This window comes from Cibotium barometz, chromosome 56, assembly GCF_041138505.1.
Source record: "Cibotium barometz isolate CiBa-2024 chromosome 56, ASM4113850v1, whole genome shotgun sequence".
In the NCBI taxonomy this organism is placed as follows: Eukaryota; Viridiplantae; Streptophyta; class Polypodiopsida; order Cyatheales; family Cibotiaceae; genus Cibotium; species Cibotium barometz.
Genome location: NC_141101.1, coordinates 4770813 through 4782967, shown reverse-complemented (window position 1 = coordinate 4782967; position 12155 = coordinate 4770813).

The following is a 12155-nucleotide window of genomic DNA, read 5'->3' as shown; positions in this document are numbered from 1 at the left end:
TACATGCATTCCCATGGATCTCCAAGCTTTGACCACCAACATTTATGAGCTTTTGAAAAAAGTTGGGCACACTTCTACATAACATGCTTTAAAGTCATATATATAGAAGCAAAATTTGTAGACGTGGCCTCCTTACTTTTTGGAGATAGTCTTCTTGGTACTCTTTAATCATGTAACTTTTCTTAACATATGTGATGGCCCATTGTAAAATGTCATCTTGGTTTGAACAAATACTATAAGAGGTTCATCTGATTCGAAGGCTTTTTATTGACGTTTTTTTAAGAGAGAGTCACATTTTTAATGAAAACTTATGGGTGCCAAAATTTTGGAAGCAAAAAAAATTCCTTGCATCACTATATTTGTCGATAAAGTTGAATATATAGACGTATGTAAAGTTGAATATATAGGTGTATGTAAATAATTTCTTTTGCATTCTCTTGATTATTTTATACACTTTAATTAGGGATTTGAGTAAATTATTATGGCTATGTGCACAATAAAAGCATGGAAACAAATTTTATATAAAGGAAAAAAATTTGCATAACAAAATATTAAAGATACACATACATATAACAAAATTGTTTATCTTTTGCAAGCTTCATGACAAAATTATTCATCTTGTGCAAGGTCCATGACTCTAAATGTCAAGATCTTATGACACCTTGGAGAAGAATTACTCAAACTTAAACACAAAAATTAATAAAACATAGACTTTGCACAAATTAAAGACCAAAATCTTAAGTAAACAATTCAACAAAATAGCATAAACCATGAAAGATTGAAAATAGAGAAGAAGTCACCATCGACACATGGTTGGGTTTAATCTCCCCTGGGTGAGTGTGGCCTATCGTACCGCTCACCCATATTTAAATATATTTATGCTTGTTTTTACAAAACGATACTCTAAAAATAAAGCTTAATAGCTTTTTGAGTCTTTGAGCATACAAGCTCCTTCTAAAAATATAGCAAGCCTAATTATAGAGTCTTGGGCTTACCAAAAGCATAAAAATACTATTTGGTATGTACAAAGGTTTAAGGTTAAGGCCTTCCAAAAATATACATGCCAAATATGAAAACCTAAGAGGTGATCACATGTCTTCCAAGATATCTCATTGTGGTCCAACACATGTTCCACCCGCAGTTATCACATAGTCCGCCACTCAATTATCGCCTACACCAAAAACATCTAATCCCACTGATTTCTCCTTGATTTGTGCCACCTCCCCTACATCTCGGGGCACCTTTTCCTAGAATCTTTCCACACCCCTACCCTTGATTCTTTCATCACTATATTCTTCTCACCTTTTCACTGCTACCCACTCAATTACTGACTACCTTTTACGATCTCTAGCTAAGGGCTTGTTCCCGCACACACCCATTCACTTGCATATTTCAACAGAAATGTGTGGTGTTGCTTGTAAGGTGTAATGGATAACACAACATCTTTCACTTCCCTAGTGCAATGGTATTTAGTTCCTTGAAATGTAATTTTAATCTTGTACTTAGAAGGAATAGCATCTAATTTAAGATCATGCACAAGCTTTTTAGAAATAAAGTTATGTGTACTACCATCATCATGCAATATACTTACTTCCTTGCCCTTAGTTGTACCTTTCATTTTAAGAAGCATGTGAAGAGAGGTTTTCTTTTCGATGAGTTTAGGCATACTTGGATAATCGTATTAATCTTCTTGTTCAGAATTACCCTCTTGCTTAAGAGAAAAGTTGTTGTTATCCTCACCATTGATCAAGTTGAGTCGAGCGGTGGGTTGCTTCTTATTCTCTGAGCAATTAATTGCAATGTGTCCTCATTGTTGTTTGCAATTATAGCATCATGTAATTTTAGGTACGAAAACTTGCTTCTTCTCATCTTCCACTCTTCTTATTGTTGTTATTGGCACCTCATTGTTAGAAGCTATGCTTCTATTCACATTAGTATTCCTATCAAACTTACAAAAAGGAACAAACTTTTAATTTGTTAGTATGAGACTTATGTGGTGGTTTGTTCTCCCTTGGTGCTCCATTCTTTCGCTCACAATTGTGGGCCAAAGAGAAAGTTGTGGATAGAGAGTGTGGTTGAAACATATTGATCTCCACCCTAAGTGTAGGCTTCGATCCGGCAATGAAATCTTGCTTTTGGTCCTTTGATTACACTCTCTCGATGGCTTGAAGTTGGATAAGTGTTTGCTAAAATTTATTCGCATATATCTGCATAGATTCTTTATCAAGTTAGCATAGCATATCCCATTGTTGATGCACTCTAACTTTGTATTGAGGTGGAAGAAAATTTTGTTTGATGAGATTTTGAAATTCCTTCCATGTCCTTGATCTATCTCGTCCTTGCTTGATGGCATTCCACCATAGATCAACCAAATGGTTTGGCATCACATTTAACTTTGTCTTTCTCAGAAAATTCTTCCGTGGAAAAATAGTCATCAATTTGACTAAGCCATGATAATAAAATCTTTGGTTCCTTCTTACCATCAAAATTCTGAAAGGTGAATGCTTTTCGAGTAATCTTCTTGCTTTTTTGTTCTTTTTTCTTTCAAAAAGTCTCTTGGATGGTACAACAGATGTCAAGTTGAGGCTCAGCACTTCGTTCACATTTCTTCTTGTTGACTATTTGTTCCAATCCCATTATTTTAACTCTTTCTTGGTTAAGTTGAGCTTGAATAGATTGAAGTTACTCCATAATGGTTGGGGGTTATTCATGATGCGAAATTGAGAAGACAAAATAAAATTACAAAAATTTACAGTATTTAAGATAAGCAAAGCAAATAATATATGCTCGAGGTAATACTTACGTCCTTACTTCAATTTTTTGGAACTCGAGTGTTGAACCAATTCTTGAGCGAGCGAGAATTAATCTCCAAGTGTCAAATAAATCCGTGAGTGTCTTTTCGAGCTTGGAGGAATCTCAGAAAATTTGTTGAAGAAGCCCCTTCAATTGGTTCGACAATATGGCAAACTTTAATGTATGCAAGTGGAAGCCCTAAACACTTTTTGTGTCTCGAATTTCAAAAATAGGAGAGTCGAGGATGAAGAAAAATTTATGGTATAGAAACTCCTATCTTCATCTTTGACCAAAGCAAAATTTTAATTTTTAGAACTCTCTGTTTATTTGTGCAGATTATGAAATTCCAACAAAAAGGGGTATTTGTAGCCTTTAGTTCACTTGAGAAGGCATGGGCTTTGAAGCTTGATTTTTGAAGAGTTGAATGGTAATTTCCCATATGAATCTTTGCCCAAAGGTCTCTTTGCTTTTGCCTCCTTTGCCTTTTGGATTTTCGCCCAAAGGTCTCTTTGCTTTTGCCTCCTTTGCCTTTTGGATTTTAAAATGAATCCCTCCCTTTGTCCAAAGCCCTTGTACCTTTGTTGTAGGCTTTTTGCAGGCCTTTCTTTTTCCCGTAATACTTCCTTTTGATTTGATGAAGCTTTATAATTCTTCAAAAATAATTGAGTAACCTTCCTTGCTCTAAAAATCTTCAAATAAATTTTTGGCTTCAATTTTTTAAAATCCAAGAATTCTTCTCCTTGAGCGGCTCCCAAGCTCATTGACACATGGTTAGGTTCAATCTCCCCTGGGTGAGTGTGGCCCCTCATACCGCTCACCCATATTTAAATATATTGATGCCTGCTTTTATAAAAAGATACTCCAAAAATAACGCCTTATAGCTTTTTGAGTCTTTGAGCGTACAAGCTCCTTCCAAAATAATAGGAAGCCTAATTATAGAGTCTTGGGCCTACCAAAAGTATAAAAATACTATTTGGTATGTACAAAGGTTTAAGGCTATGGCCTTCCAAAAACATAAATGCCAAATATGAAAACCTAAGAGGTGATCACATGTCTTCCAAGATATCTCGTTGTGGTCCAACACATGTTCCACCCCGTGACTATCACATAGTCCGCCACTCAAACATCACCTACACTAAAATAATATTAGTCAACACACATAGTTTATTAAACGCATTAACCCTGACTATATCATACCAGCACACTTAGTTGATTAAACATATTATTCTTAGAAAATGATATAAATAAAAAGGCACAACCCATACACAAATACTAACCTGATCTACATACTTTACATATGGAATTAAAATAATGGCATCACCCACATTCCTATGTGAAAGTAATGATTATATGGGCATCCCCATTGACCACACCAAACAAGATCGATGGCTCTGATAAATTACATTTATAATTGTTCATATGTGCAACATACTTGTATAAAATCATATCATTTTGGAAGAGGGAGAAAAAAAGGCCTTCTTGATTTGAGAGAGAGAGAGAGAGAGAGAGAGAGAGAGAGAGAGAGAGAGAGAGAGAGAAATAGCCCCTCATGGATTAGAAAATCCCTAAATGAATAATAATACCAATGATGTTTATGATGGTCTCAAAGGATGTCTTCTTCGAGAGGGGTCAAAGAAGATAAAGTAAACCTAGACAAGGGGGGGGTTTTCTTTATCTAGGTTCTTCAAGAGGGGCTGAAGAAGAAGAACCTAGATAAAGAAAACCCCATAATAGAGAATTTTGTGGATGGAATACAACAAGGTCTCTTCTTTGTATGCAATCTCCAAAAGAGGAATGTATCATTAGGGCTTAAAGTTAAAGCCTTGTTGGGTCTTATTTACACATTGTCAGGCCTTGTTTCTATTGCCCAAATCCATGATTTACAACTCCATTGAAGGTTTCAATTTTCCTTACTTACTGTTGGAATTAGGGTTGCAGGAATGCACACACAACTTCAAGAAGATGAGGAAGCTTGAGCACAACACTGTAGTGTATTATGAGTGCCAAAAATGAAAGATAACAAGCCCTAGAAGATAATGGGCGTATATACAATGCACGGGGGAAAAAACCTCCTAGTGAGGGAAAAAGTGCCCCGGCGGTCCTAAGTGTGTTCACACACATCACTACTATAATATGGTAACAAATCCCCCCTGGAGTGATGCGGTGAACAAGAGCTAGCACTCATGTATAGGGAAGTGTCTAGCTATGTGGACGAATCCACAAAAGGGAGTAAGCCCAAAGCTTTGCGAAAAGCTTCGAACTTCTCACGAGGCAGAGCCTTTGTGAAAAGGTCTGCAAGGTTATCCTGTGTTGGCACATAAGCCAAACTGATCTCTCCTGCAGAGAGTCTCTCCCTGACATAATGGTAGTGCACCTCAATGTGCTTCGTACGAGCATGGAACACTGGGTTCCGCGCAACTGCCAATGCGCTCTGACTGTCAGTGAAGAGGGTGGTGGCAGATGGCTGCCCAACACCCAAATCAGCCATAAGGCGTCTGAGCCACACACACTCAACCGTAGCTGTGAAAGCTGCCCTGTACTCAGCTTCACAACTAGAAGTGGCCACAGTAGGCTGCTTCTTGCTCAACCATGATATGCATGAGCTTCCAAGCATGAAGCAAAAACCACTCGTGGACACGCGTGTGTCATAACAACCAGCCCAGTCAGAATCTGAAAAAGCATGTAAATCTGGCGGCAATGATCCCCCCTTGGGATAAAACAACTGATTCTTGTATTTTTCAGCACCTAGGAAGAGTCTCCCTGGCTGCCTTGCTTTGTTCTCTACTCTGTTTTCTTATGAGCAGAGAGGATCTTTTGTAGCCCTACGGGCATTTTTTATATAACTAATGAAAGGATCTTTTGTAGCCCTACGGGCATTTTTTATATAACTAATGAAAGGATCTTTTCTCGAAAAAAAAAAGTAATGAGGACTGATGAGGGATAATGTGGAAAGACAAGAGTTCAATATAGAAACTGTATTTGTGACCTGTTTGTAAATGACTGTTTTATGTCAAGAATGCTGGGGAAGCATTTTGACCGTCTTGTGATTAAGGTCGTGGAGACCTAACTGATAAAGTTGCAACTGCTGGGACGGAGAGTCAATGGAGGATGTCTCGCGTAGCAAGGTCGATCGAGGTCTTAACTGGCCTCGATTCGATTTAAATGGTGAGCTTTCGGTACGGTGGATGAGGGACCAAGGAAGCAGCCTATGAGTGAAGCGCTAGGTGACATGCGAAGGATCCTAGAGGGTGCTGACCATACGGTGCTCGGCTCTGGGTCACCGAAGATACCCACACGTGCGTCGTGGAAGATATGGGAACAAGGAGTGAGAGTTATTTTTTGAAACCGGGCATGGATCTGGTTGATTGAACTTGCTGGTCCTCAAACCGGATGAGTCCATGGCTCTTTTATATGGATCTCTGGTTGATCTTGCTGATCTTCAACGGAGATTCTATCTTGATTTTTATAAGTGATTATATTGCCGGGTACTATGGTCTAGGAACTATTGAAAAGGCCCCTGAGTGGACAGGTGGTGAGCGTTCTAGTTTCCAATGATACCATAGATACTCCAATGAAGGAATGATTGGAAATAAGGACTCAACCAGAGATTTTGAGGATTGTGATGATCAGTGACACAATGGTTTCATTAAAGGATTGTTTTAAAGATAGCTAATGCTGAGAAAAAAGCAATTTCATATTGGGTGTGTAAGTGGTGTGACTAGTTTATGTTTGCATGAACATCCGACTAGGGGGCCTGGGAACTCTTTTCCCTGGTACTACCCGGGACAAAACCTAACCAAATTCTAAATTGGATCCCATCATTATAGTGGTTGGGTGGTTGGCTAACCCATGGGACTGATGGATCCATAAATCGGGACTCAATTTCTGCTAGACTGATGGATCCGTAAATCAAGACTCAATTTCTGTTTAGTTCGATAGATGAAGTAAATCTCAGACAAAAATTGTTCTATGGAAAAAGAATCAACGGTTGTGCCTCTCGATGAGGAAAAAAGCGTTGGTCTCTATGATCCAAGTGCAATCTGTCCCTTGATCTGACTATGGAACTTACGAGTTCGGTCAGATCAGTTTAGTTAATTAGGCTTTTGACTACGTTAGGGAAAAGTTATCCTGGTGGAATCGCCCGTGCTTTCCGAGCAAAGGAAGTTTTTTCGGGTTCGGTTTTGGAAAAACCGATGGATTAGTCTCTTGTCCGGATATCCGTGGGCGAGGCCCCGAGTGTGGGACCCTGCCCCGCACAAGAAGTGCTACTTCCGCTGCTAGCACCCCTGAAATTGTTGCGCGGTGGTGGGGACAGGGATCTTACAGTTGGTATCAGAGCCAATTGGCTAATGAGGATCAACCGAGAAGCCAAATATGTCAAAAATTTATCAAGAAGCACTAAAAGGTTGTAATTGTGTGATAAAATTCATACAATTTGATTTTCAAACTGAAATTCGTAAATTGGTAATTGGGTCTTCAGATGGAAGTACCGTAATTGTATGGAATCCTTGACTTGCTTGAGGCCTAGACATGATGGTATTTACCTTATAGTTCCAAGAACCATGACTACCCGTATATACCGAGGGTATAACTGTAGCTCTTTATTACTGGCAGTATATACGAGTAAATCTAAGACTTGAAATTATAAGCATTAATGCTATCCAGATGATGAATTCGAATGTGGTTGATAACTGATGAGTTGAGAACTGATGAGTTGATTTGGATTCTGATTGAAAAATGATGATCCCTGAAATTTGGTTGAAATGTAATAAGCTGAGCGAAACTGCAATGAGGATGAATGGGACGAGTCCCTGTGATGATGTTCTTAACTGGAATGATGTTAATGACTTCAGCCAATCACTATGAGGATGAATGGGACGAGTCCCTGTGATGATGTTCTTAACTGGAATGATGTTAATGACTTCAGCCAATCACTATGAGATTAGTGGATTGTGCTGGCAGATTGTTGCTGTTAACTTTTGTCCAGTGGATCAAGTTAAGGGTTGATAAATTAAAAATCAAAAAAATTGAAACCCCCATGGAGGACTGTTCAGATGGAAAAAAAAAATCAGTCCAATGGACCATTATTGTGTTAAAGATATGAATGAGATAATTCTGAATGAATTGTTAACTAATAATACGTTCTATATGAGTATCTTTATCCCTTGACTCTGTGGGGAGCCGAGAACCCCGAAATCAGTTGAATCAAAAATCGGATTGAATCTTAAATAAAGAGACTTAACAAGAATTTTCGTATTGATAGGAACATGGATCGAGGTCGTCGTGGTAGAAATGTTAACCCCCAACTCGATGAAGAAGAGCTCGACTTGGATGTTCGTAAAACTCTTCATAGTTTGTAGCCTGGACCTTTCAAGGGTGAAGGGGAAAACTTGGGCGAGGCTGTGGAGAAGTGGATCCAATCAATGGAAGAATACTTCGATGTCACCGGGTACAATGAGAAGAGCAAAATGGCTCTTGCAAGGCTGAAGATAGTGGAGACAGCTAGAGTGGCGTGGAGAAACCACTGCGAGACAAACCATCTCGACTGAAATACCCAAACCTGGACTGATCTCAAGGCTTACCTCAGAAAGAGGTTTTGCCCCCCAGGCTTTCTTGAAATTAAGATGAATGAGTTCTTGGAACGAAAGCAGGAAAACCGGACAGTTGAAGAGTACCATCAGGCTTTTGCCCTTCTCCTTAAATATTCCCCTCAATTGGATGAAGACAACTGATGGCCAGGTTCATTCGGGGAATGAACGAGCCATTGGATACTTTAGTCAAGAATGCAAAACCTACTTCAATGGCCGAAGCAGTAAGAATGGCAAAGGATTTTGCCAAAGCCTTTGATGTAGAAGTTTGCACCATCACTTTCAAAAGGTTTTTATTCCCAGAAGGTGATTCCAACCTTCCTCTGCCTAAAAGATATCAGGGTCAAACCCAGGATATGAGAAGTTCCAGAATGGAAGAAATGTCCTTTTCGCGAAATTCAATTCCCTGGATTTCAACTTCAGACGTTCCACCCTTGAACAAGAGAGTGAAATGCTATAACTGTCAAGGATTTAAACATCGTAGCATGGATTGCCCAACTCCTTTTGGATCAAGGTTTTCAGTGCAGGGAAATCAGGGATCAAGACTCCAGCCTCCAGCCCCTTCCTTCAAGAAAGTGAAACGTCCTTTTCCCGAAATTCAATTCCTTGGATTTCAACTTCAGAAGTTCCACCCTTGAACAAGAGAGTGAAATGCTATAACTGTCAAGGATTTGGACATCGCAGCATGGATTGCCCAACTCCTTTTGGATCAAGGTTTTCAGTGCAGGGAAATCAGGGATCAAGACTCCAGCCTCTAGCCCCTTCCTTCAAGAGTAATCTCGGTTCTATCCGCCAAAATCAGGGAAATCCCAGAGGTAGACCCTCTATCCAACATGCAGTTTCAATCCAAAGTAATGCAAGACCTCCACCTCAGAATAGGAAAAATCAAAGAGAGTTGTTCCCCAATCGGCCATCCACTTCCAAGGCAGCAATGCTGGAAGTGATTGAAGAAGAAGAAGAAGATGAAAGAGATTATACTCCACCTGCGAGATGAGAACCTCACGTTTTTTAAGTGGGGTAGAATGTAAGATTCCTCCCCAGCCTCTCAGGATGTCCAGTATCTTCCCCTGTAGTCAAATCTCTCTTCAGAAATATAAAAGATCTTGTTTCTATCAGTTTTGGCCTAGAGAGAGAAAATCTTCTAGAGAGTGATAATTCAGTTTTTAAATATTTTTGGATGGAAAAATCTCTCTTCTTATTAAAATAAGTTCCCCTGAAACAGAAGTTCAAAAAGATTTCCAGAAGGTGCATTAGAAATTAAGAATAATTTGTTCAAGAGGCCTTATCCCTGAGAGTCAAGATTTTTTTTGAAATTTTAAATTAAGGTTCCTATGGACCAATAAGATTCATCCAAATGTAGGGAGGAGATAAATGAAGAAATAAAAGGAAAATCCCCCAAAAATGAGTAAATACTCACATAAGATGAAGAGTTGACTAAGGACAAGGTTAATAGTTAAAAAAGAGAGATATTTAGAAGTAATGATGCATTTTTGACACCTCAATATGGGGGAACTCCCCTCATGAAGGAGGTGCCTATTTCACATTCTTGAATGAGTTTTAAACTCCCAAATAATGAGATATTTTTATCTCTCCTCTCTCCTGTTTCAACTAGATCCAAAAAGTGAGCAAAACTGACCTAAAAATGGTCAAAAATTAACCAAACTGATCCGAAAAATTCTAGAATCAGTTTGCTTGGTTAGAAGCTCACTTTTTCCTATAAATAGAAGCCTTCCTCTTTTTTGAAACTCAATAGTGTTTTTGCACTGTTACCCTGCCTCTCCCAAGTGCCAAAAACAATGAATTTTACTCATAATTCATTAGTTTTTGACCTTCCCTCTTCCAAAAGATTGGTGGCCACTCTTGTTTCCAAACAAGAGTAGAACCCTCAAACCATCAAGCCAAAGGAAAGCTCTCAAATTATCAATGTAAGTTGGAGATTCTTCTCTTTTCTATTCTTTTATGGTTTTTATGGTTTTTTATGATTTATGTTTTCTCTAAATTAAAAATGATGTTATGCCTCATTGCAAAAAGGCATTCCCCTCTCTTAACTAGTAAATCCAACCATTCTTTATCCTAGATGAATGATTAATGAATAAAATCAAGTTTTTCAAAATATTTCTCTTAAATAAGTAGAAAAATGTTTACTTTAGAATGATTTAAATACTCTTGGTGCACTTCTAATTAATTTTAGAGACTTAAAAATTGAAAAATGGTCAGGCATACAAAGAAGGTTATGGTAAAAATTTTAAAAAATTATGAAATAAATTTTATCTTTTATTAATCAAAAAGAGTAATCCCCATCGTTAGAGTATTCTAAAAGTGTCATTTTCATTCATGCATAAAAAGATGCATATTGATTAATTTTTATAAAAGAATGATTTTCAATAGAATTAAATTCTATGAAAGATACTTATTGATAATTTTTTATTATGAAAGTGTTACTTTCTTCATTATGGATTTTTATGCTTAAAATAATGTATAAAAGTATATTTTTTTATTACAAAAGAGTTACTTTCATCATATTGATTTTTATGCATAAAAGAATATTTTTTTAATTATAAAAGTGTTACTTTTACCATTATTGATTTCTATGCATAAAAGTATGCATAAAAGAATATTTTTTTAATTATAAAAGTGTTACTTTTATCATTATTGATTTCTATGCATAAAAGTATGCATAAAAGAATATATATATATATATATATTTTTATAAAAGTGTTACTTTTACCATTATTGATTTCTATGCATAAAAGTATGCATAAAAGAATTTTTTTAATTATAAAAGTGTTAATTTTATCATTATTGGTTTCTATGCATAAAAGTATGCATAAAAGAATATTTTTTTATTATAAAAGTGTTACTTTTATCATAAATGATTTGTATGCATAAACATATGCATAAAAGATATAATTTTTATATAAAAAGTGTGATTTTCATCATAAATGATTTGTATGCATAAACATATGCATAAAAGATATATTTTTTAAATTAAAAGTGTGATTTTAATCATAAATGGATTTTATGCATGAATTAGATGCATAAGAGAAATTCTTTTATTCTAAAAGTGTAATTCCTACTAAATTGGATTTATGCATGGAAAGATGCATAAAGAATTTATTTTAATCCAAAAGTGTTATTTTCATCAATTTTGATTTTATGCATAAATAGATGCATAAAGAACTTTATTTTTAATTCAAAAGAGTTATTTTCATCAATTTTGATTTTATGCATAAATAGATGCATAAAGAATTTTATTTTTGATTCAAAAGAGTTATTTTCATCAATTTTGATTTTATGCATAGAAAGATGCATAAAGAACTTTATTTTTGATTCAAAAGAGTTATTTTCATCAATTTTGATTTTTGCTTAGAAAGATGCATAAAGAATTTTATTTTTAATTCAAAAGAGTTATTTTCATCAATTTTGATTTTTACATAGAAAGATGCATAAAGAATTTTATTTTTAATTCAAAAGAGTTATTTCCATCAATTTTGATTTTTTGCATAGAAAGATGCATAAAGAATTTTATTTTTAATTCAAAAGAGTTATTCTTATCAATATTGATTTTATGCATAGAAAGATGCATAAAAGATTTATTTTTATTTCGAAAGTATTATTTTCATTGAAATTAAATTTATGCATAGTTAGATGCATAAAAGATTTATTTTTATTTAAAAGTGTTATTCTCATTAAAATGGAATTTATGCGTAGTAAAATGCATTAAAGGGTTTATTTTTAATTCGAAAGTGTTATTTTTCTTAAAATTGAACTTAT